General features: G+C 36.6%; 2 long non-coding RNA genes across 3 annotated transcripts in view; one reads left to right on the top strand and one right to left on the bottom strand.

The window, feature by feature from the left end:
* LOC129423716 (uncharacterized) overlaps positions 1–27,501 on the bottom strand; it is a 611,574-nt gene that overhangs the window by 295,227 nt on the left and 288,846 nt on the right. Inside the window, exons 1-6 of one of the 2 annotated variants that reach the window (XR_012369282.1) lie at positions 25,079–25,268; positions 24,572–24,632; positions 24,434–24,484; positions 23,980–24,090; positions 23,321–23,414; positions 22,909–23,211 (exon numbers count right to left, since the gene is read on the bottom strand). This is a non-coding gene — a long non-coding RNA (uncharacterized lncRNA). Of the gene's footprint in view, positions 1–22,908; positions 23,212–23,320; positions 23,415–23,979; positions 24,091–24,433; positions 24,485–24,571; positions 24,633–25,078; positions 25,269–27,501 lie in introns of those variants that run through there. The other variant, XR_012369284.1, reaches the window with a different exon arrangement.
* Positions 12,961–14,257, top strand: LOC129446955 (uncharacterized). Its single transcript, XR_012362594.1, has 4 exons — positions 12,961–13,094; positions 13,248–13,404; positions 13,554–13,626; positions 13,716–14,257. It is a non-coding gene; the product is annotated as an uncharacterized lncRNA (long non-coding RNA).

The raw sequence follows: 27,501 nt of genomic DNA, 5'->3' as shown, positions 1-27,501 counted from the left end.
GAACACGTCCATTTTTTTAAACAGGATTAGATGAGCAATTACTCCTCAATTCTGACTATTCTCAAATTGAAGAGCTGAGATGCAAAACCATCTATGTTTTCTTGCAAATAAGAAGGTCTTTCTGAATTACCTAAAGCCGGGATTAAGCACATTTGAAGTGAAAGTATGTAATGAATGTATAATACGTGCAGAGAGTATTCGGTTAATATCATTATCTCATTTTTGCTGCAGGTGGCGTTTAGCTGCTTTTGCATCTGAACATTGTTATTTAGCAAAAGGCAACAGAGAGAACAGGAAAAAGAGTACAGATTGATTTTAAGCATGATCTAAGAGAAAAACACTGTTCCTGAATCAGTCATATTTTACTCAAGTTACCTGTGGTGTGAGTGATGTCAAACGCTACAATACCGGTAAAGGCACTGCAACGGGGGTAACAAGATTGTTCAAAGGGTCTGTGTGTTGCCATGTCGATATTACTATACGCGTCTGACTAAGGGAGCGCTGGTAGCTGTTGCTAGGCGTCTGGGAACTTTCACAGTACAGACTGTCTCAGTATGCCTCCAGTACAAGAACATTATGATCTCACGACAGCGAGATGAAAAGTACAGTAGAGCGGCAGATGAAAATTTCCTGTGACTGTGGTTTTAATGATGAATTAGGAATAAGCGTTTTTCGGAGAAATGTGAAGTATAACATTAGTCTCCATTAGACTTTACCTTGAAACGAAATGCTTGGAAAGTAAAAATAAAGGCATTCTGAATGCATTTTGTTGTTCGAATGAATATTGCAGTATTATAAATGCTTCCTTGCTGTACCTTTAATACTTCCGCCTCATTACCGGGAATCCATATGCTCCTGGTGTAATGGGAGCATTCCATGACACCGTCCTGACCCTTAAACGCACACACACAACCTAGTCCCCATTAAAGGTGCGACTGCTTATTGACAGCAGGGTGCAATCAGGCCCTGCAGAGATCTATCCGTAGCCGGGGCACCCATTACGGCTCAAACTCGGCTCACCCGTTAAGCAGTCAGCAAGGTGCAAGCTGCAATCGCATTAGGGCCAGTGAAACCAATCAGACTGGCCGCCTTATGCTCACTCTTCCAGGCACTGCCACAGTAATTGCCGGCCAGCCAATTGGAGCTTATTAGAGAGTTTGGACTCTTAATTGCCTGGTGGTGGGAGCTGGATCAATGGCTCACTTATTAAAGACATTCTTCCCGTGCACGCTCGTATCCGTGCACACTTGCATGACGCGGAGAGCAGGTCTCAAAGGAGCGGATGGCTTTGAAGGGCACGTGCTTGTTAATTCTCCTCGTTTACACTTCCCGTGTCCCGTCTCTTTCGCTCGGTCTTTTCTTCCCTCCTCAACCTTCTCCCCTGACCTCGACTCTTGCCGAGGTGTTGAACAATCAACTCCAGGGCTGTTGAATTGTTGCACTGAGCTGGAGAGATTTCGGCATGGCCGCGGGAGAACGGGATAGTGAATCAATGAAGACAAAATCAATAGCACTTTAAGAGTGGATTTTTCAGACGGTCGCTTTGGTCAAAATTCTGATTTTTTTTTTAACGGTGGAAGAAAATCCTACTTTGTGCATTTAAAATCAGAATTGGGTATAAGGAAATGAGCACTTATTAAATCTACATGATCCACCAGTTCAGTTGAGCTGGTAAGAGGTTCAATGAATTCGGATGACTGATTTGAATTTTAAATGTAATGCATTCAAACCATCAGAGGCTTCTTAATGAGAAGAGGCCTAATATGTACACTATAGGACATTTCTTGAGATATACTGACATCTAGTGGTTACAATATAGTAATATGTAAGGAAGAGGGTGTGTAGTCCATACAGTGTATACTAGCTATCAGTGGATCTATACAATGGTTGTCTTTCTACTTCATTACATTTCCCAGGTGCAAAAGCAACATTCAAATTACACTTTTTTTCATCATAAAGTAACCACATATCAGTGCCACAACATCACATTTTAAAGTAGACCACAATAATACGAAAATAAAGGTTTTTATTATTGGGTGCTTGAGGGGTTTTGTCCTCAGCCATTAAAAGTTGTGATGGAGTCAGCATTCCTTCATCCTGCCTTCAAAAATATGAAGTCTACCAGTAACCCTTGCTGAAAAGCAGCCCCAAACCATGATGCTTCCAAACTTAACTGTTGGTATGGTGTTCTTGGGGTGGTGAGCAGTGTCATTTCTTCTCCAAACATGGTGTGTAGAATGATTGTCAAAAAGTTCAATTTTGCTTTCATCTGACCATACTGTAGTCTCCTAATAATACACAGGCTTCTCCAAATGGAAACTTTAACCAAGCCTCAACATGCTTTTTGTTCAGCAATGGAGTCTTGCGTGGTGAGCATGCATGGATGTCATGGCGGTTCAGTGCATTGCTTATAGTTTTCTTTTCTGCCCGAGTGGTTCTTGGCTCTTGGAGAACTCTTCTGATTATTGTTTGGACTCCTCGGCTTACGTGGAGCACCTGATCATGGATGGTTTATGGTGAAGTGATGCTCTTTCCATTTCCGGATAATGGCCCCCACAGTGCTCACAGGAACATTCAGCATTCTGGAAATGCACCTACAACCATTTTCATCAAAATGCTTTTCAACGATAAGATTACGAAGATCTTGTGAACGTTCTTTGCTTTTACCCATCATGAAGTCTTTCCTGTGTGCCTCCTGCGTAATGAGAAGCCTTTATAGGCCATCAATTAGTACTAAAGGAGCTGATATACAATTAGTACTGATAGAGGGCAGGGTGTCTCTCTCAATACTGATAGATTTTAGGTGATCTCCTGGCTTTCTATGCCATTTTGCACCTTGTTATCTTCTTGTGTTCAATACTTATTCCCTGTGTCAATTCACTTTATTTATTATGACTCAACTTGTATACTTAAATGTTCTGATTCCTTTGTATGAATTCAATGTTTGGCTTGATGGGTACATCTGGTGGAAATTTGTGTCAATAGCCCATTTAGAAATCCCCTTACTGATAAAAATGCTGATGTGTCAAATACTTTTATATATATTTAAAACTTCCTAATCACACCAAACGTGCTCTAAACGCTTGGAAACGCAAGGCACGACGCACTGCCTTTTTTGAAAAAGAGCAGTGCGACGCGACTTTTTATATTGCTAAGCAACCACCGAGTCAGCTGTCTTGTCAATCAAATATTGAAGCGTGAGCGCTCTTCTTTAAAAAGAAGACACTTGCTCTGACCTTGTTTGAAGATGAGAGGTGCACAAACACGCAGGAGACAGTGAGCGAGGGGAGTCCGGTTCTTCAAAGCAACAGTAAACTTCCCTCACCACAACTTAAGTCCCGCATCCCCTCTCATTCGATTGGACAATGGAAAGACGCGAATGACGTCAGGCACTTCTCCGCTCTTAGCGCTCCTTCAAAAGCGCGTGCTGCGGCTGGCGGCAAAAACCGCAAGCCGCTCGGCGCGCATAACAGCGGGCAAATGCTCCCTGCCCATAGAATATCATTAAAAAAAGGCGTGTGCAACTGCAATTGCCAAACAGCGGACATACGGCTAGCATGATTTCATTTCTTCTTCTTTAAACAATGGTTGCTTGTGGCAACTTCCTGTGTTTGCATTCAGAGAAGCCAAGAAGAAATGAGTTTCGATTTGTAGCATTTGCTATAACAGGCATAACTAGGTCTGTGTATAAGAAAATTGTATCGGATCGTATTTACTAGTATCGTAATTGGAACAACCCCAGGTAAATAATGATAGATTTTTCATTTTTTGGTGAACTATCCCTTTAAGATGCAACCATTAGAGGTCACCAAGACAGAATAATGTTGGTTGCTATACAGTATATGCATCATTACTGACACACTCTCATTGGAAATTAATGAATGCTTGCTTTATTGCTATGAATTCTTTCCAGTACGAACAGCTCTAGACACAGTAAAATATTAATCACTTGAGCTGTAAATCACTTGAACTGTTTATCACTTAGTTTAGTTAGAAAATTAGTTGTTCTTGTAAATCACTTATTACCAGGGTGCGATTTGTGAAAAAAACAGAGGGGGGGATGTTTTCATAGGCATCGATTTCGGCGACGGTGGGTACCCACAATATTTCGTCATGAGTCATTTTGTACCCACCACTTGTTTTAACTTTTTTGATTGTTTTCAGTGGTTATGAAGAGCAATATGAGAGAGAAATTTGGTAATCATTGTCCGACCTAACAAAAATCCATTATAATATTATTTTTATTTTTTATATATTTCTAATTAAAATATTTCTAATATTTAGAAATGCGCTCTCCGCTCACGAGCTCTGATCGGAGCAAACCCGAACCTCACTGTCTGCTGAACTTGCAGAAGCATAAATATATAACCAGCTTTTCAAAATGGTTTTAAAACTAAACATTTATACTATTTTAGCACAAAGTATGAGCTTATTGACGATTTTTTATAATTCTTGACATAATGCGTCTCTGTCCACAGCACATTTCAAAACATTTTAATTCATAAAATTTAAAATAAATCATGAGAACATGAACTCATCACTGCATTTGCAGGAATTGTAAAATCTTTTTTCTTATTAACTCATGAAGCAGCCTAACGCAATATTTTTTACTCTAATAGCTTATCTTTCCCCACACATATGAACTGTGATCATGCAGAACGAAAAAACACGCAAGAATTAAATCTTGAATGGCAAAACTATATGGCATCTCGCAAGTGTTGATAGGCTATTACTCGTGAGGTGTAACCGGGTCTGTAACCAATCAGATAGCGCCGTGGGCGGGACGTTATTACTATTATTATTTCACGTCGAAATTTCTGTCAAAACCGTTCTATTTCATCATAAACAATCTGAAAACAGGACTTTAAATGTAAAATACTGAACTTGTCCTTTAAGAACCTGGATACACCATACTTAAAAGACAAGTATGCATTCTTTGTCATCACTGTGCACTATACTACCATTCATTCAATTTCTGATGTATAAAATCCTAACTGACATCCGAACAGATAAAATAGAGACCCTACCACTTGAATATTTCATATGTCATATTATTAAAGTATAAATGGTTACAAATTCCATTTGACTTGCCAGTAAAAAATGCAAATAGATTCTTGCTAGTAGACAAAGATAACTGGCAAACAAAAGAAAATGTGTCAGTTTGGTTCCACTACATCTAAGCAAGCCACTCAACCCCAGACACTTTGCTCTAGGGAATGCCCTTAATTTACTATCCCATCTCAAAATGAATGCCCTGTTTAGTTTGAAAGGCACCCGATTCAATGATTGGTCTCTGAAATGACAAGTGCTTTTCTTTAAAATAACAATTAAAGCTATGACAAAGATTACTTGGCTTAAAAGTAGATTAATATTGTTTATGATCTACACCACACGAGGCCCCGAACCTAGAACAGTTTACTGCTAAACAAAGGACCTTTATTGAGCATTAATTTATAACAACGCTGAAGTTTCTCTCACCTGGGAGCAGAAAAAAGTCAACAAATGAAGAGTTTCGTTGCAAAACGAGATAACCCCCCTTTTTTTAATTGTTCAGAAATCTCGTTTTTTGTTGTGGATTCCAATTAATTTCAATTCAACTGCAGTTGGTTTGTTTTGATTTAATCATTCATAACTTAAAAAAATACAGCTAAGTAGCACATTAAAACAAAATAATAAACATGTTTTGTCAAAAATGTAAAAAAAATTGATTTATCTCGTTTTGCAACAAAACTCTTCAAATATTTTAAAAATGTCAACATTCAGCAAGTTAATTAGTTAGTTAATAACTCTAGTTCATCTTACCATGGCTTTACTTTGTATTTCCAATGGATGTTAGTCCCTGCTGTTAGATGCCACCAAACATCTGTACCCATGGACGGCCATTTAAAGAACAACATATTTATTGCAAACATGCAAAAATGTAATTTTAAATTAGACGCCTGTGCAGAAAAGCGCACAATAGGCATTTTCTATATCTGTTGCCCATGGAAAGTTGCTAATATGAACATTTTTGTGTCTTGCCATAAAACCAAAGTTACGGTATACAGTACTTGCCAACAGAAATGCAGCTGCAAAGGAGAAACACGATTACAGATTAGATTGATTGGCAATGTCTGATGCAAGATGTAATTAGCACTTTATGTGAACCAACATTTACATAGAAATAAGCAACAGATTTCCACAGAGAGTAAATAATTGCAGGTGCAGAGACAAAATTCATCTTGTAATTATTGAAAGGGATAGTCATAAAAATGGGACCCAGTCCGAGAAAACCAAGTTAAAGTCTAAAGTTTAATGTTTTGTCTCATCCTACAAAATGTAAAGAACATTTTGTGAAAAATAACTTTAACATTTTTAATATACTGACTGATTAAGGCCATGCTTGGGAAGAAAATGCAAAATGTCTAATGCAAAATGCAAACTAATAAAATCTTTTGAATTAAAAATTTTAATTTCAGTATTCAGTCATCTACCATTTGTAAATCACAGCTATTTAAAATACTATAGACAAATGGACATAGCAAACTAAGATGGAAATTATGTGTCAAGGCGATTCATCTATTGTCATGGTGATGGTACTGTGGAACACTGATGCAAAGGTGTTCATTAAACATTAAAGGTGTTTATGATCTAATGATCTAATTTCATCATCTTTAAATCTATATCCTCCAGAACATTTGTGCACATAAACCACATTTGTCTATGGTCTACTATGTTACATTTACATGAAATGATGTGGAGTCCACGGGGTTGGGACACCAGCAGCCTCAATCCTTGTGTACACCCTTTACATGAATTAAAGGCGGAGTCCATGATGTTTGAAAGCCAATGTTGATATTTGAAATCACCTAAACAAACACGCCCTTACCCCAATAAAATCTGGACCTTCTGTTGATATACCCGCCCCACACATACGCAACCCGGCATTTGATTTGATTTGATTGGCTATAAGTGTGTTTTGGTAGTCGGCCCCTCTCCTTTTCCAACGCGTTTTTCAAACATTATGGACTCCGCCTTTAATCTAATGCTGTATTTGTACTGGAGCTTTATGATTTTGTGCATTGGTAATGCTTTTGAGTAAGACTAAAAAGACGACACACTTGTGCTTACATTGACATCCAGCGGCAATAATGCAGCATTACAACAAAGCAAACTTAATGTCTATGGACCCTATTTTAACGATCTAAGCACATGGTGTGCAGTCTATCAACTTTTGCTAATTTAACGACAGGAAAAATGGTCTATGCGCCTGGCGCACAGTCTAAAAGGCTTGTTTCTATTCTTGTAATGAGTAATGGGTGTGTTTTGTGTGTAACATTAAAAAACAATAAGAGTCTCATCTCCTATCCCCTTTAAAACCCAGTTGCGGTGGTGCCAAGGCGGATTGCCTATTTACATGACAGAGTTTGTTGTAAGTGGAAAAACTGTAAGCAGAGGAAGAAGACCACCAGTTTAAGATTGATGTTAAAAAATGTGTTGTGTTTTGTTTATTGAAATGTTATTTTGTAATTAAAACTTTGGCATTTCAGTAATGGAGTAATAAGTAAAATAAGCAGTTAATTGCTGATAAAGTATGATGCATGATCACTGCTCTCAAAAAGTTTTTATAAGAATAATTTACAAATGTGCAAAAAAAAAAAAGGTTTGCATAAGTTAAAATACTTTATTTGTAACAAACAGGAGATAAAGAATTTACAAACGTGTAGAGAGGCATTTCAGCACTCGGACAGCGCCGTGAGTGTTTTGAAAAGTATAACTTAAAGCGACATTCCACTTTTTTGAAAATAGGCTCATTTTCCAGCTCCCCTAACATTAAACATTTGAGTTTTACTGTCTTGATCCATTCAGCTGATCTCCGGGTCTAGTGGTACCACTTTTAGCATAGCTTAGCACAGTGGTTTTCAAATTGGGGGCCTCGAGATGGTGCCAGGGGAGCCCCAGTTTTATGACACTTTATGAAATACATTAATTTATCATGAATTCTGTGTAATTAAACCTAAAAAAATAAGGCTACTGACCAAAAAGCACTACTTTGTTGTATAATTTAATGTTTTTTTATTAAAATGTTGAGTTTCAGAACAGTTTTTTGTCACAAATTTTCTTAGGGGGGGCCGCAAAGGAATACACCGTACACAAGGGGGGCCGCACGCTGAAAAAGTTTGGGAACCACTGGCTTAGCATAATCCATTGAGTATGATTAGACCATTCGCATTGCGCTAAAAAATAACCAAAGCGTTTCGATATTTTTCCTATTTAAACTTGAGTCTTCTTACATTGTGTAATAAGTCTGACAGAAAATTAAAAGGTGCGCTTTTCTAGGCAGATATGGCTAGGAACTACTCTCATTCCCTAACACATCTCTGCGTTATTATTGAAACAACACATTTCGTGTTGTTTTTAACAAATCTTGTGTTGTCCCTTTAATTTATTTGAACACAAACTCAACACAAAATGACACATAATGTGTTAAATAGCATAACAGGAAAAATGTGCAATCTGCATTTTATGAGAGTGTACATTTATTAATTTGTCAAATACACTACGAAAGGGTGTGTTCGTTTTTTCCCATTTTTTGTGTTATATTTAACACATTATGTGTCATTTTGTGATTAAATAAATTAAAGTGACAACACAAGATTCTTTACAAACAACATCAGTGTTGTTCCAATAATAACACAACACAGAGATGTGTCTATTTTAAATATTTTAATTTGTAAAAAAAATCATCAAACAAATAAATAAAAGACTGGTCGAAACTGCTTCTAACCATCTGATATATGATTTCAGATCATGATGTTTGTGTAGCATTTTATAGAGTGTAATTTATGTTTCTATATATCAGTTTTATATGTTTTATTTGCACTCCCACACACTGTCCCTTGTAAATGCAATGAGCTGATTAAAAAGTTTGGCATGCATTTTATCTATATCTCACTGGATGGCAGTGTTGCTCAAGCCAAAGACAGCTGGAACAGAAGGCTATAGTGTGACACCGTCAGAAAATAACAATTGTACTACAGTATATTATATCAATGCACATTTTATGATCACACCTTCTATAGGTACAACCTAATGTGTTTAGTGTCAACAATTGAAGCCACAGCCTAATTCTGTATTTAAAACCTTAACATATCTTTGAACCCGACAATCTGACACTGATATGTTGAAGCATCAGTACCAAAGTGCATGACCCACAGTGTGCACACCCTAACCATTTATAAACACAATAAATGAAATATTTCATCAACTAATTTTCTATGGAAAATTGCAGTATGTGGGCAGATGAGGGAAGCCACTCATTAAGATTTGTGTCCAACAAGTGAAAGCTGTTTCTGTGGCCTACAATGCTTTGCAGGTGGTAAGCAAGCAGTGCAGGAAGCTCCACAGATAAAGGCTGGGTGGAGACCCGTCCCGATCCCTGTGATTAGATAATCCAATTCATTACATCAATTAGATCATCTCAGAGACAAGAAGAAAAGTGAATTTAGGATGATCATTGCAAAATAGAGAATGTGAATGGAGACCTTAACAGCAGACGGACAGCCTTACTGTATGGACAGATACATAGATCATATATGTTGTGGATTTATGTGTTATTTAATAGAAACGTATGTTATAATTTATGTAATAAAACTAATAAAATAAAACGTCTCACAATTAAGAGATTATTACAGGTAAGGGAAATACATAAATCCATACACACTGTAAAACATTTCAAGCTTTTTAAACGTACAAACAAAAGTTCACCTGCTGCCTTAAAATGTGAGTCAAATAAACTTAAATATGTGCCTTGTTTCAACCTTACAAGTAGTTAAGAAAATGTGGAACTTTACGTTTAACTTTTTTTAAAAGTTTTTGGAAACTTACAAACAGAGTTTAATATCTAAAATGCCATGATTATTTAAATTAAATAGAAAGAGTAAGTACACATAACTTAATGAGGCCTTCATGTTTTACAGTGCAGCAATATTATAATTATTTGTGTTGTTTGTTAAGGCAAGCATCAATTAAACTATTCCTCAACTGTACAAATGGCCAGCCCTATAAGAACTAAACTGCAGCGTGTCATAAGTCATTAGCCAAAAATACATTGTATGGGTCAATTTATCGATTTTTAATGTCAAAATCATTAGGATATTAAGTAAAGATCATGTGCCATGCTAATCTTTTGTAAATTTCCTATTGTAAATGTATCATACATGTATTTATCATTAGTAATATGTATTGCTAAGGACTTTATTTAGACAACTTTGCTCAACATTCAGATTTTTTGCACTCTTATTTTCAAATAGTTGTATCTCGGCCAAATATTGTCCTACAAACCAAACATCAATAGAAATCTTATTTATTCAGCTTTTAAATGATGCATCAATCACAATTTCAAAAAATGACCCTTATGGTTTTGTGGTCCAGGGTCATATTTGCACACTCTTAAAATTGATGTGTTAAAATTTTACACAAAATATGTGTAAAAGGATTCCAACACATTTTTGTGTTAGAACTGACACATAATGTGTAAATATTATGTTTAACTGCTTACACAATGAATGTGTAAAACACGTTTACCAGTACACCATAAAATAAAATGCATAATTATTGTAATTTAATGACGATTTATATTTAAACGAAGTAACAAAATAAAATATATCTACTGTTAACCATTACTACCACATAACAGCCAGCGGGGATTTTCATAAGGACTTGCCGAGATCAAGCTGGGTTGGGCGGGGTACATGAGCGCTGAGTATCCGGTGGTTGTTTGGATCAGAACTCCGAAAGAGTCAGAGCAGATTTTTTAATAAACGCTATCTTTATTAACCGACCGCACATTTGATCTTTTTATACATACATTCTCGCCTAAATAGCTTTTGAATATACATTTTGTGACACAATAAGAGTAATATTTCAAACATTATGCAGGCGTTCGCTTCCATTGGTGGCTGTCGTAAGTTCACGCGAGTCAGCTGATGACGTTTCACATGGACAGATAACTACGCATTGTTGTATATTTTATTTTTTTGCGTGTGTTATTATTATTTTATTATTATGAAATTCATGAACATTATTATTGAGCCTTGGCAGTCTATTGTGTATTTGTTTTATTGAGGAGAAAAAACAGACAAGAACGCATATTGTTGCGCCTGCGCTGTGACGTTCTTTATTCAACCGCATTTCCAGTCGAGAGGCCAAGAATGTTCCTGTCTGCATCAGGAAAGAATTTAAATTAAAAATTACAGTTATAATATAATATCTATTTATCATATAGTGTAAGAAACGTTCGCATTAATTGTGCAGGAGACTGTTAATTTAAACTGTATTGTGGTAATACTCGCTCGTTTGGCAAAGTTACGTTTGGAGATTCATGTTAACAGTCATTGTTTAATGAAAGGCACATTGGACTACGGGTTAGTATGTGTGACACTTGCAGCACTTTAACATAAATCTTAAACACCGTGTCCTAAATAGACGTGACACGCGGTAACGGGTTTCTTTTCAGTTTATGTCCTGACGTTAAAGGAATAGTCTACTCATTTTCAATATTAAAATATGTTATTACCTTAACTAAGAACTGTTGAATCATCCCTCTATCATCAGTGTGTGTGCACGTAAGCGCTGGAGCGCGCTGCGACGCTACGATAGCATTTAGCTTAGCCCCATTCATTCAATGGTACCATTTAGAGATAAAGTTAGAAGTGACCAAACACATCAACGTTTTTCCTATTTAAGACGAGTAGTTATACGAGCAAGTTTGGTGGTACAAAATAAAAAGTAGCGCTTTTCTAAGCGGATTTAAAAGAGGAACTATATTTTATGGCGTAATAGCACTTTTGGGAGTACTTGGACTCGCCTGAAAAGTCCGCTCCCCTTCTCACTCTCATAATGGGAGAGGGAGGGTGTTACTACTGAGTCGAAGTACTCCCAAAAGTGCTATTACGCCATAAAATATAGTTCCTCTTTTAAATCCGCTTAGAAAAGCGCTACTTTTTATTTTGTACCACCAAACTTGCTCGTATAACTACTCGTCTTAAATAGGAAAAACGTTGATGTGTTTGGTCACTTCTAACTTTATCTCTAAATGGTACTATTGAATGAATGGGGCTAAGCTAAATGCTATCGTAGCGTCGCAACGCGCTCCAGCGCTTACGTGCACACACACAGATGATAGAGGGATGATTCAACAATTCTTAGTTAAGGTAATAACATATTTTAATATTGAAAATGAGTAGACTATTCCTTTAAGGACGGGATATTATAAATTATGCCTTTCGATTATCACGACGCCTCATCGCGTTTGGTTAAGCACATGGTGGAACAGTATGCACGTCACTGTACCTAACGTACAGTAAACCTGTGAGCGGAATGACGAGACAAAAGACGGTAAAGCTCATTATTATTCGGTGATGCTGTACATGCACCGCCACATTTTATAATAATGTTTTTTTTTATATTCGTGTCGCGCCCCTCGCGTTCAATATAAAGTTAGACATTACGCAATTACTGGGAGAGTAACTTAACTGTTAGTGGTCTAATGGTAAGGAGTCAAACTTCACGAACCTTTCACTGCTTGCAGTAAGGCTGAAGTGCTACGTAGTGAATAAAATGGGTGTAGTTTTGTGCTAACTTACTAGATGTAAAGTGTTTGGTTTTTTTGCACTATTGAGTTATAAATACTGCCCAGTAATACTTAACTAGATGTAAATCACAATTCTTGTGTCAATGTTTGTTTGTAATCTTTTTCAGCTATCCATCTGAAAAAGAAAAGCTGCCACTCGCAAAGGAGATTGTGTTGTTGGATTATGGTATCATTCGGTCAAAATGAGGGACATGTACTGTAAGGATGCTTTTACATACTTCATTTATGTGTATGAAATTACTTACTTGACAATGTGTATAACTGTACTTGACTCTAACTTAGTGCTATTTTGATAATTTTGATCATGATAGGAGCATTTTTCTTTTTTTCTTTTTTTTTGATGGGCCATCACACAGTGGATTTATAAAAATGAGACTACAGAACATCAGACGGTAGCTGGACATCATCAATAAAGAATGCCATTGACCAAACCTTCAGTCATCAAAGGAGATGGATACATGTAATGACAAAATCACCAACTGTTGGTGAAATCTTTAAGGAATATCCCCAATGTCTGGACATGCCAGTCTTTGTAATATACTTAACTGCAGATAACTTTACACAAAGTGTTTCATCATTTCAATATTAATATTTCTTATTAAATTTACTGAAGGTGGACATCGAGTTTTCCAGACTTACCGATAGGAAAGAAGACATGTTTATCAGGAAATGGGAGGTGATAATTATTGAGAAACTCAGGGAAATAGCATTTTTAGAGAAGAAAATGGACATCAGACATTCATTGACGAAAGCTGACAGTCAACATAATGGTATGATTTCCTTTCTCTGTTCCAAATTTTTTATTTGGAAAATGACATTTAAAATGTAACATTTAATGTAAGATATAAAAGTAATCCTTTTTAAAGAATTTTTTCTCATCTTATGTTTTGCATGTGACCTGCATGTTTACCACACCCAGATGAGCTGTGTTATACTCGTTCATCTTCTGCTGTGTGAATTCTGCTGTCTCAGACCTGTGGGACTTGGTGGCGGTAAGCTTTGTGACTAAAAACTTTATATAAAATAAGTAATTTTCATGCAACAACATTTTCTAATGATGTATATTGTTTCATTTCTGTAGGCTGGTACCAGCGTGACCTCTGCTTACTAAATGATGAAAAGGTGTCTAAAATCAGCTCAGCCACAGTTGGTTTCCAGTGGTTCTTCAGGACATAGAGGCCACTATGTAATTGTCGCAATGAATGATTCTCTTGCCTTTCCACTTGATGTTGACAATCTGACCTGTGCGGTAGACAGACTTTTCAAATTTACTAGCTAAGTAACCTTAAGTATCCCTGCCAACTGTCTTCAGTTTTTTTTTTGTATGAATATGATCTACCCTTGTCCCAGTCCTCTTGCAAACGATCCAAGGCAATGGAGTTTCAAAATGGACCGCAAAATTGCAGTCTGTTTTAAACAATGCATGCACTGTAAGGCGGTTTCCCGGACAGGGATTAGACTAGTCCTAGACTAAAACATTTTTAAGAGCTGTCCAAACTGAAAACAACTTGCACTGACATATCTTAAAATAAATCAGTGCCCTTTGTTTTGCCTCAAAATGCACACAGGTAATGTTTTAGTAAGGCATGTTTGTTAAAACCAGATATATTTCCTAATTAATCTAAGGCCTAGTCCTGGATTAAGATATCCCTGTCCGGGAGACCACCCCTAAATATTTTATACTGGAAATTTCTTTGAATACACTTGTCAAGTTCATTTGAAGTATTTTCTTAATGTAAAATAACGTGTTAATGTTTCAGGACAAGGTAAGAATTTTTGATAACTTGCATGTTGAAAACGATTTCAGACATTGTTTCAACATGTTTAACACATGTGCTTTTAAATTCAATGAATTATTTTATAAATGGTGTTTTAAAATGTATGAATGTAATGTATGTTTGAAGTGATTATACTTGCACTTACATTTATTTAAATTAGCATACATCTAGCAACATACAGTACTAGCATATTTTCATGCTAGCATTAATTGTCAAATATTTGTTCTTTTAGAAATAAATCGTTTGTGAACAATATTTAATAGTTGTCTGCTTGATTTCATTATTTAAAGTTTACAAATCGTATGTTTTTTTTATTTTATATTAAAACTAAACAATTACTGGGTAACACACAGTTGTGTTAAATTAATAGAAAGTTACACATTAATGTGTTTACTGAAGCAACACATTTTTTGTGTTGCATTTTATAACACATATTCTGTGTTAAATTTAACTCAACATGTGTTGTCCCTGCGCACACTCAGAACATGTGTAAAAAATAACACATGTTGTGTTGTTTTTAACACATTTGTTTTAAGAGTGCAGTGTTGGGGAAAGTTACTTTTAAAAGTAATAAATTACAAAATTAAGTTACTCCCCAAAAAAGTAACCAATTGCGTTACTTAGATACTTTTCATGAAAAGTAATGCTTACGCTACTATTAAGTTACTTTTGCAATACTTTTTTTACTTGGCTGAGGCTTAATCTCTTTCAGGCCTTGCAGGTGGCTTTTATGACTGAGAAGTTCTGTATTTAGAAATTGCAAATTTCCATCGCAAAAATGTCAAGCTTTGGCCTGCCATCTCTGTTTCTTACTCAAACTGTTCCCGCTCAGGCGTGCACGCATAGAGTGTGTAAATCTACGTTAATACATTCAGTTTAATGAAGTACATTGTTTTTTTTACATCAAATTAATTAAACTGAAAAGTAACTTGCATTACTTTTTTGAAAAAGTAACTAAAATATTAATGTGTACATTTATAAAGTAATGCGTTACTTTACTCGTTACTTCAGAAAAGTAATATTATTACGTAATGCATGTTACTTGTAATGCGTTACCCCCAACACCGCACTCTAAAAATGACTGGGTTATTTTTGACCCATAATGGGTAAATATTGGACAGAACACACTGCTGGGTTAAAATTGACCCAAAGCTGGGTTGTTTTAACCCAACTGCTGGGTTATTATACTCCATGGTTGCATAACATCAACATTGGGTACTTTTTAACTCAGCATGTGTTCTGTCCAATATTTACCCATTATGGGTCAAAAATAACCCAGACATTTTTAGAGTGTGCATATTTGTGATAAGCGATTGGTTAACAGAGAGTGTCATCTTATAAGTGAATCCTGTTGGACTATTAAAGGAATATTCCATTTTCTTAAAAGAAAAATCCAGATAATTTACTCACCACCATGTCATCCAAAATGTTGATGTCTTTCTTTGTTCAGTCGAGAAGAAATTATGTTTTTTGAGGAAAACATTGCAGGATTTTTCTCATTTTAATGGACTTTAATAGACACCAACCATTAACACTTAACTCAACACATAACAGTTTTTTTCAGCTGAGTTTCAAAGGACTATAAACGATCCCAAACGAGGCGTGGGTGTCTTGTCTAGCGAAACGATTGTCATTTTTGACAAGAAAAGTGACAGATATGCACTTTTGAGGCACAGCTTCTCGTCTAGATCTGGTCGTAATGCGTCATGACGTCAAGAGGTCACAGAAGACGAACGCAAAACTCCGCCCCAGTGTATACAAGTGTGTTGAAAGAGGACGGTTCCTACGTTGTTGTATGTCAACTGATACTAATTAATGTCTTTGTGTCAGTTTATTGTTTACAATGGTCCGCAAATGTGCGTTTTATATATGTAACACGTGACCTCCCTACGTCACTACGCATTTACGTTAGGTCGCGCTGGACCGGACCCAGACGAAAAGTTGTGCTTCAAAAGAGCATATTTTTTATTCTTCTTGTCAAAAATGACAATTTTTTCGCTAGATAAGACACTTATGCCTCGTTTGGGATTGTTTATAGTCCTTTGAAACTCCGCCGAAAAAAACTGCCACGTGTTATAAAAGATTGAAAAGAAATAAACAGGAGCATTAGAGATTAGCTGATGCTTTATCTCATCCTAGGGATGTCTTTAAGTAAAGATATCTGTAGTGCAAAATCGTCTTTAAAATGTATTCAACAAAAATCCATACAAATGCATTCATTTATTCCCAATAGCCCAAAAGAGAAGCTCAAGTGTGTTCCTATTTAAAGTAAAAAAGCAATGAGTAGTAAGGATTTAGTGTGCCAGCACAGATCACAGAATCAAGAATACCTAAGCCATGACAATGAAGATACATTTGAGAGAGTAAGAGAGAGAGACTGAGACTTTGATGGTGAAAGTGTTTGTTGTATCATAGGTATGTATGGAATTAACATGCATAGTTTACAATTGATTAAATGTCTGTTTTTGAGATGCACTCTGACTGATTGGAATGTGCCATGCGTGCGTGTCTGATTAAGGCTAAATGAGGCGCGACGACCCAGGCGTCGCCGCATTTTTGGCTTGTGAACGTGTGTTTGTGTGTGTACTTGTACTTGTTTAAGAATGGATGTGTCAGTAGGTCAGTGGCGGAAAGCAGGAGAGATAGTTCATTCTTCCAGTGCCACAGCAACCTGCCCATCCGCCCGGCGACAGACAGTCCCATGACATCACAGAGGCAAGCAGTGGGGAGACGAGGAGAGAAACGGCACAGAGGGAAGAGATTAAACGGAATGATAAAAGAACAAGTTGGGGGGAGAGAAAGCTGATAAGCAAAGAGAGAGTTACAGAGTAGAGAGAGGTAATTCATCGATGCGCTGAAACAGGAGACGGTGGCCGGGGATGGGGAGACCGATCCATTTTTCTTCTTATTATCCGAAAACATTCATTACTACTGACCACTTCCCTAAGCTCACCAACTGACCACAACCCAGCATCCTAATTCAAATGAATACAGCGCAATCTTAGCTTCTATGCGTGAGAGATGGAACCCAAGGTCTGTTGGAAAAGCATTCGCAGCAGGCCAGAGAGAAAACAGTATGTTGCTGATAATAAAATGCTGAAGCGGCTTCAGTTCTGAGTGTGGAGCGTTCACTAAGGCGTTATCAGGATCTGACATGCAGGAGATCTCGGAGCATCTGAGGCGTCCATATCAGAAGCCTCTACAAGTCATGCCGTGGCCTGCACCATCAATCACTTGCTGCTAATAATAAAGCTAACAAAGCTAACCAAGCTAGCATGGTCACTCTGGTGACTCAAAATAATGCAAAGGACAAACAAGTTGGTAGGTTTTACTCAATATGTCTTATTTAGTTAACCTGGAAGAGTTGTGTAACCCAATGGTTCTCAAATTGCAGGGATGGGGGGTTTACAAGATGAAGCCATGTGTCCCTAATTTTATGACATTTTATAAAATACATTAATTTATTATAAATATTGTGTGACCAAACCACTGATAAATATGGCTACCAACAAACAGCACTACATTGTATCATTCAATATGTTCTGATTAACTTCACTATTTCGTCTTCATCATTAATGGTAAATGAACTTGGCTTGCTGTCCTTGAAGGGAGCTCTGAACCATCAAAAAGAGCGAACCTGAGGCCGGGGCTAAAGCCCCAAGTTCAACCCCTTGCAACAGAACTGAACTGAGGAAAAAGTGGAGGAAGAAGTGAAGGAGAAGTTAGGGAGTAGGTGGGATGCCGTAAAGAAGGCCGCTGGGCAGGGAAACATGGAGGCTGCCTTATATATGCTCTTAGTGATGATTGACGGGCCTGAATGTTTGGGCTCCTCCCGATCCTACATTTAGAACTTCATTTATATTCTAAGTTTGAAATACACGGGGGGAGGGGTGGGCACGCCGAAAATTTTGAAAACCACTGGCGTACCCAAAACACATACAACTACTATGTGATTTTAAAAGTCCAATTAACTTTAAGATGCTAAACTTAAGGGCCGTGTATACCTTTTATCAGAATCCGGCTCGCACGCGCATGTGTCCGCGCAGCTTTCAAAGTATACTCACCGTGGCTACGCCCGGATGGCCGTGTTCGAATCAAATTATTACTATACCAGGCCATCAGGGCAGTACAGATTTGCAATATTTACAATACAATTTAGGAAAATCTAAGGTAAGTAGCCGATCCACCATTGCAAACAAAGTTTAGAACACACAACAAGAAAACAAAGAATAGGAATCAAACATTGTGGTGACGAAAATGCTCCACAGCTTTCTGTTCTTGGAAGAAGTGAAAATAAAAGAAGAAAAAATGATAGTGTGTATGCAAATGCTGTCAATTGCCTTTGTGTAATTGTTTGTAGTGGAGTGTACTGTCTAAACATTTTCTCGCGCATGCGCTGTTGTACGCATCATGTCCACGCACTGTCCACGCAATCCTAAATTTTGCGACCGCGGGCTCTCCAGATGATGAAAATGATGGCATGCATACGCGGACGTCCCCAGTATACCTTCAGCTTGGCATGCAGGTAACCACAGACCCTTTATATACAGATTGTGGTGGTAACACATCTAAAGTTTTATATATATATATATATATATATATATATATATATATATATATGTATATATACATATATATATATATTCATGAAAATTAATAAATCAATCCAAAATGCTGGGTTGTTTTAACCCATTGTTTGGTCAAACATAAACATTGTCTGGGTTGATTTAACCCACGGCTGTATTTGTCCCTTTTTTAACTTTTTTGGAGTACAGTTAGCCTTGCTGTTATATAGGTTTCTAAGTGCATTTACTATAATTTGACTGCCATGTATCCACTATAAGTCATTAGAATGCAGTTGTCGATTTTTTTTTCTTTTACTCATGTAGAAAACTGAAATGCAAAAAGTATAGTGTAAAAAGATTTGTTGGTTTAACTTAAAAAAGTATTTTCTCGAATTTTAGAAAAGAACCGCCTTCTCCACTTTTTAAAAAAAAATGCAATTGCACAACACTCCTGATTGACAACTAGGAGGACCAATAGTCTTGATGATCCACCCAGAAAAAGAAAATCCTCCGCAATACCTTTAACTTAAATGAAAAATTGTGTAAATTTTGTCAACTGATATTTTTAAGTTGAATTCACTCAAAATAGTAAGGCAACCAGGGAACTTTTTTTAAGTTGAACCAATTTTTTACAGTGTATAGTTTCCGGTATACCTCTACTGAAGATTTTCCCTAGTTTATTACACATTCTAAATTATAAATCCAAAATGTAAAAATTGTTTGTGGTTGCCAATTAAGCATTGACCATAGTAGTCATAATTTACAGTTCTTTGAAGCAACTACTTTTAATTTTCACATGTGGAACAATAAAACAACTTATTTTGAAGCAAAGACTTGAGCCATATCTAGAATATAAAAGACCTGACCTGAAATTTGACATGGACTAAGAAACACTCAGAGCAACCATCTAGAAATGCACTAACAACTATCCAACAGCTTAGCAACTAGCAATCTGAATAATAATCAAGCAACCATTATAACATACATCCTGACAACAGCAATGCAATGTACTCAGCAGATCTACTTCTACATCTACCTTTTCAGTATTTGGATCCATTATACGCGAATATTTTGGCAGAAATTATAGATCACTTTAACGATAACAGCTGCAACTATAATTTTTTTAAGTATATATGCATGATTGTATAACTACACTGTAAAAAAATTAGAAATTACAGTGTTATTGCAGCTGGGTTGCCAGTAACTTACCGTAGATTTAAATTTATGTTATTTACAGGCAACATTTTGTTCAAAGCTAAATGAACACCAAACATTTAAATCTTTGTCTTTACAGAGCAAAAATAAAAAACAGCATCAAGCAAAACATTCTGGGAAACAAAATCTGAAGCAAAAAACAGAAAAAGGTTGATGATGATTTCTGGTTCCCAGAATGCTTTGCATGAGGCTGTTATTGTATAGTTTTATTCTGTCATATTTAATATTTATTTAACTTTGAACAAACTCTTGCCAGTAAATAACATAAATTTAAATCTACTGTAAATTACTGGCAACCCAGCTGCAATAACATTGTAATTTCTACAGAATTTTTTTTACAGTGTAACATCATAATGAAATCCACTGTACTAAAGAATTGAAAAGCCCTCTAAAATCATATATTCCCAAACCTGAAAATACTTGCTAAAAATATATATCTTTCGGATTTCTGACATACAGATTTACGGCATTGTCGCCATTGGCTTGTTCGCTAAGTTTTGTAGGACACTGATCTCTGTACATATATTTCAAAATGTACTTTTTGAAAAGAACTGGGTGGAGTACAGTATGTATCATAAGAACATGAAGCATAAACATGCTTAAGAAGGAAATATTAAAAACAAAAAGAAACAACCGGAGCAGAATTATGCGAGTCGTATTCATTTATTATTGATGCGTGATGAATAGCCGGGTCTCCGGTGCGCCATATTGAGTTTCACTCCCTCTCTGTTGCCTTTAAATATTCTTCGAGACTGAGAGCTTCAAAGTTAACTTCAATTACAGGCGTGATTAGATCTACACAAGCTTCCATTAGCGGATATTTAAGCTTCAGGCCCAGAAAGCCCTCAACGTGGACTGGGTCAAACACAAGAATATGCCATATTGATTTACTTACCACTAAAGTTTTTTTCTGGGTTTTTTGTCTATCCGAGAAATATTTTATCAGGGTTTCCCTGTGTGAGAAATGTAAATAGACTGCTTGTTTCTGATTGTTTGAGATTTCTGATTGTCAGAGGTTTTGCTATGCACATTTACAGCTTGTCCTGTGGTGCATTCAACGACAAGGTTGTTGTACAAAGACTTGTTTCCAAAAGAACTAATGTGCTGATATAATGCCACTCTCGGCTGATGTCATCATGTTTGTCACTTGACCATCATCTCCTCATAATGTATTTAATCACATTTTGATTCATTAGGCCATAAGAACACAATCCCAAGTAGTCCAACCAGTAATGACTGACGTCAATGTGAAACATTATTAATAGACCTTCATTTTTTCAAAGTAGAATAGTCTGTGAATTTAAAGAAAAGAGACTTTTCTTAACGGGATAGTTCACCCAAAAATAAAAATTCTTTCATCATTTGCTCACCCTCATGTTATTACAAACCTGTATAAATGTCTTTGTTTTGATGAACACAAATGAACATATTTTGAGAAATGTTTGAAACCAAACCATTGATCATCAAAAATGTCAGTAATTTATTTGTTAACTGGTTAATTGTGTAGTAATAAATGAAATTATACTTTAAAAAATTTTACAAAAATAAAATAAAAATAAAATAAAATAAAATAAAATAAAATAGGCCAAAACAGTTAATTTTCAGGAAATGAAAAGGTGTTTTTAATACTTTAACACAGTTTAGAGCTTTAGTCTATTATTATTATTATTATTATTATTATTATTATTATTATTTTTATTATTATTATTGAAAGAAGGGAAATGAGTCAAATTACAGATTGTAACGTTTTGTTTAACAATACAGCTGTAATCCATATTTGCTATTGCTCTTTGGTGCCATGTGATTTTAAAAAGGGGGATCTACTACTAAATTTGGATACACCCTTAAGTGCAAGCCAGGTGAGTCATCAATATTTGAGCTCTGTACCCCAGAAAGAGAAATACCATTACCATTTGCTTGGTATCACCATATATCAGCATTTATCCACCATATTATATCTGCTGTTAAGCCTGGTACACACCACAAGATATTTGGGCTGAATTTGGGCATCGTGTTAAGAGCATCTGAATCGGAAGCATGTCGAGGCCGCTTTGATCTATATGGGGAGGCTGCAGACCTGGAGCCGGTAGATCTACGCCCCTGACAGTTTTACGCCCCTGGCAGTTTTGCGCCCCTGTTGTTCCTCATGTGTCCAGTAAGGGGAAAAGTGAAATACAGGATACTAGTCTATTTAAACAACCGTTTATGAGCACTATTTATTAATATTACACATTTAAGCGAAAATTGTATAAACTTACAGTGTACACCGCAGTCTGCACACAACGGAACTACACACAGTAAACTGGTCCTCTTGGTTTTTATTATTGGAGATAAAAAATAAGGATCAAGGGTTTAAATAGTAGCGTGTTTTCCTGTTATTTTTCTATGGCATTTAAAATCGATTGGACCCGGAAGCGGCGCATGATGACGTCACACGTAACTATTTATATTTATTTATAAACTGTTTTTATATACAAGAGACTGACTGATATATGATGTTGTGAATGTATATTAAGTTACATTTAGATATTAACCATATTTAGGCCATTAGACATACAGTAGCCTACTGTGTAATCATATGGATCCTACATTTAATATCTGCTGTACAATCCACAATAGGCTTTATGCCCAGCTGCACTACTTCCTGAACTTCAGCCAGCTCCTTGTTTCCTGTCTGCCATTATTGGACAAACTGATTAATCCAGGAGTGCCTGACCTCAGTAGTCACAAACAAACTGATTAATCCAGGTGTGCAGACAGGAAACTAGGAGCTGGCTGAAGTTCAGGTAGTAGTGCAGCTGGGCATAAAGCCTGTTGGTCGTCATACAGCTACAAAACATGTCCTACATAGCATTTTATGAAGACAAACACAATTGAACTTTTCTAAAATTCCAAGGGTCATTTAAAAGAAAGACAATATTGTGGTTCACAATTTTTTTTATTAACACCATCACTCTCCTATGGTTTTCCACTCTTCTTTTACTGTTTTTTTATCCTGCTGTCAAAGTGCTCCCGCTCACTGATAAAAATAAATAAAGCAAAGGTTGAATAGTGTTAGAAACAATGGTTACTTATAATTAATGGCAGGATGTCATGTTTAAACATTTCTTCCTTTATAGGATCCTTACAGTATTTTGTGTCAATGAAAGGTCCTCCCAGGAATTTCTCCTCAGCCTCCAAGATGGACACATGTTCCACAACAGCAAGAGCACAGATGATGGACTACCACAGAAAGAATTGAGATTGATCACAGCCCAAATAAGCCAAACATCATTTTGCATTTTTAGCATGTTGCATGTTTTTACAACAAAATCAAAAGTGCCTTTTCTCTATTAACACAAAACTATTATTTTTAGAGCAATGGTCTAACATTATGAATAAACTATTTGACATTAAAGGTATAGTTCACCCAAAAATGAAACATTCTGTCATCATTTACTCACTCATGTTGTTACAAACTCGTATAAATTTCTTTGTTCTAATGAACACAAAGATATTTTGAGAAATGTTTGTTACAAAACCGTTTGTGGACCCCATTCACTTCCATAGTATTATTTTTTCCTACTATGGAAATCAATGGGGTCCACAAACTGTTTGATTACAAACAGTTCTCAAAATATCTTCCTTTGTGTTAATTAGAACAAAGAAATTTATACGAGTTTGTAACAACATGAGTGAGTAAATGATGACAGAATTTAAATTTTTGGGTGAACTATCGCCTTAAAAACAATGTGAATGACACCATGCAGAGCACAACTAACACCTCTGGAACACACCTCTGACCTACCTCTGGAAAAGGGACATCCATAATGAATCAAATCTGGTCACTGTGGGTGTGTGTGGGTATGCTGTCCAGAATTGAAGTCAGGTGAGTGTAAATAACATCAATTTGCTCCTACTGACAAGGAAGGAACAAAGAATGAAACGCCAAACTGAGATGTAAAGAAACGAATACACATACCCCTCTGTCTCAAACCACTCAATTAGACGTAGACACCACCACTCCCTGATTGCAGGCATGTCAAGCTAACAAAAATTGTAATGTCACAGGATTAGTATTTAATTTGCATTGTTAGATACAATACAATAAACTTTATAGCAACCTTCTAAGGAAGAAATAGAAAGGCTCACAGAAGTGAAATTGAATGGAATGTTCAGCACAGTGTAAAGGGCATACTGAAAAAGACTAAAAATTAATTTCCAGAAAAAAATAGCTTTAGTATCCTGTTTTAATAGCTTACCATGAGCATGAAAACACCACAATCAATGCTGTTGGTCTGCTGAGGAAAGACCTTTAGGAAAAAAAATATATTAGAATTTAAAATAATAACATACACAGACGTGAAAATATGTACAGTAGTATTGTAGTTGTGTGTCACCCCAATATCCAATCCTGTGACTTCTGTCCACTCTCCAGGGTCAAGACGATGTGCAATACTCCTAAGATTTGGGTAAAAGACAAATTAACAAAGAGGTTTACATACAGGTCATACAGGTTTAGAACAACATGAGGATGAGTAAATGATGACAGAATTTTCATTTTAAAGTGAACTATCCCTTTAAGATAGATGTTTCTGTCTAGAACAATGTAACCACATGTCTACATTACATGCCATAAGAACGTTTTTGAAATAAAGATGCCAATGACGAGTTTGTCTGAGTTGCGGGGAGGTTAGTTGAAAACGTCGGTGGGGTGTGGGTTGTTTATAGATTGTCCCGCGCATCACGGGTTAGCTAAGTGACTCAATCAAGTAGGGTACTGCCTCTCGAAATAAATTATTGACCCCTCTTTTGAATTGATATCGCGTCAATCGTTTATAAATAATAAATGTTGCATCATTACAATACAATCAACAACAATAACTTTAGCAGATTATTTAACATACCTCAATTCGTATCGCTTCAAGGTCTGCTAATCATACTGTCTCCTGTTCTGATATATGACTAGGCTCATATTCTAAAATACAGCCTCCCCCTACTGGACGCATGAGGAACAACAGGGGCGCAAAACTGTCAGGGGCGTAAAACTGTCAGGGGCGTAGATCTACCTTCTCCAGGTCTGCAGCCTCCCCCTACTCGCTTTGATTGCAAATTGGCATTTCTTTATGCCAATTGTTCGCCATGTTTGTTTGATCTACGCTGGATTTCCAGTGTTCTCATTTAGGATTCGCGTTGTTTGTGAAGTTAATCTGATGGTGTGCTATCATGACCACATGACTCCACACACTATAGGAACAAATGTGTAAAATTGTTGATCATGTTTTCATCATGTTTGTGGTCTCACATTTTGAAGGTCTAAACAATCTTTTGGTGTGGCCCTAGCTTTAGTTTTTGTACATTAGCTTCCAGATTATTCTTAAAGCTTAACATCACAAACGTTCATGATGAGTGTCTTAGAAAGGTGCACAAGATAGGGTTGTACCAAAAAGACAGGCCATGAAGAAAGCCAGTCCAATGGGAGACAGGAAGGAAACGGAGATGGTGAGAAAAGAAGACGGAGATCGAAAGAAGGGGAGATGGAGGATGAGAAAAGGGGAACAAGATTAAAAAAGGAGGGAGAGAGGCAGAGGGCCACTGAAGCGGGAGAGGAGGGGAAGATATATGAGCGTCCTGAATGATTGTGACAAGCATAGACCATATCAGCCACTGTTTGTTTGCACACCACCTCTCTCGCGCTCTATCCCCCCACATCACATTAAAGCGACCTGTCTCACTCTCTCTGTCTCTCTCTCTCTCTACCCATCTCATCACCTGACACACAGCCAGATGTTATAGACTGATAAGGGCCCCGGGCCCTTCCCTCCATAACTGGTACCTACACATATTTATAGAGCATGAATGTAGACGCGCACATTCAGGATGAACTGACTGAAGTCAGAATCGAATGCATTATTATGCTTTTAGATATTTATTAAATAGAAGGAAAGATGTGACCAGTATAGATGAGGTACTAAGGTAGCGTAGCATTAGCATGACAGTGGCTCAGTTGGTTTAGATCGATTATAGCATTGTAAAGAATCGATAATCAAAAATGTCAGTAATTTATTTGTTTACTGGTTAATTTTGTAGTAATAAATTAAATATATATTACAATATTTGAACAAACATATAAATAAAATAAAATAAAATAAAATAAAATAAAATAAAATAAAATAAAATAAAATAAAATAAAATAAAATAAAATAAAATAAAATAAAATAAAATAAAATAAAATGGCCAAAACAGTTACTTTTCAGGAAATGAAAAGGTGTATTTTGTTAAATACTTTAACACAGTTTGGTGACTGAGTCTGAAAGGCGCTATATAAAATAAACATTATTATTATTATTATTATTATTATTATTGTGGCTATATACACTCACCTAAAGGATTATTAGGAACACCATACTAATACTGTGTTGCCTTCAGAACTGCCTTAATTTTACACGGCATTAATTCAACAAGGTGCTGAAAGCATTCTTTAGAAATGTTGGCCCATATTGATAGGATAGCATCTTGCAGTTCATCCAGGGCACGGAGCTCCCGTTCCACCACATCCCAAAGATGCTCTATTGGGTTGAGATCTGGTGACTGTGTGGGCCATTTTAGTACAATGAACTCATTGTCATGTTCAAGAAACCAATTTGAAATGATTCGAAATGGTGACATGGTGCATATCCTGCTGAAAGTAGCCATCAGAGGATGGGTACATGGTGGTCATAAAGGGACGGACATGGTCAGAAACAATGTTCAGGTAGGCTATGGCATTTAAACGATTGAATCAATTGGCACTAAGGGGCCTAAAGTGTGCGAAGAAAACATCCCCCACACCATTACACCACCACCACCAGCCTGCACAGTGGTAACAAGGCATGATGGATCCATGTTCTCGTTCTGTTTACCCAAACTCATTTTTCCCGTCTTCAACTGTCCAACTTCGGTGAGCTCGTACAAATTGTAGCCTCTTTTTCTTATTTGAAGTGGAGATGAGTGGTACCCGGTGGGTTCTTCTGCTGTTGTAGCCCATCCGTCTCAAGGTTGTGCGTGTTGTGGCTTCACAAATGCTTTGCTGCATACTTCAATTGTAACGAGTGGTTATTTCAGTCAAAGTTGCTCTTCTATCAGCTTTAATCAGTCTGCCCATTCTCCTCTGACCTCTAGCATCAACAAGGCATTTTCGCCTACAGGACTGACGCATACTGGATGTTTTTCCCTTTTCACACCATTCTTTGTAAACCCTAGAAATGGTTGTGCGTGAAAATCTCAGTAACTGAGCAGATTGTGAAATACTCAGACCGGCCCGTCTGGCACTAACAACCATACCACGCTC

This window comes from Misgurnus anguillicaudatus, chromosome 1 (genome assembly GCF_027580225.2).
Source record: "Misgurnus anguillicaudatus chromosome 1, ASM2758022v2, whole genome shotgun sequence".
Lineage (NCBI taxonomy): Eukaryota > Metazoa > Chordata > Actinopteri > Cypriniformes > Cobitidae > Misgurnus > Misgurnus anguillicaudatus.
The sequence above is the reverse complement of the archived record's forward strand: the minus strand, read 5'-3'. Positions and strand labels throughout refer to the sequence as shown.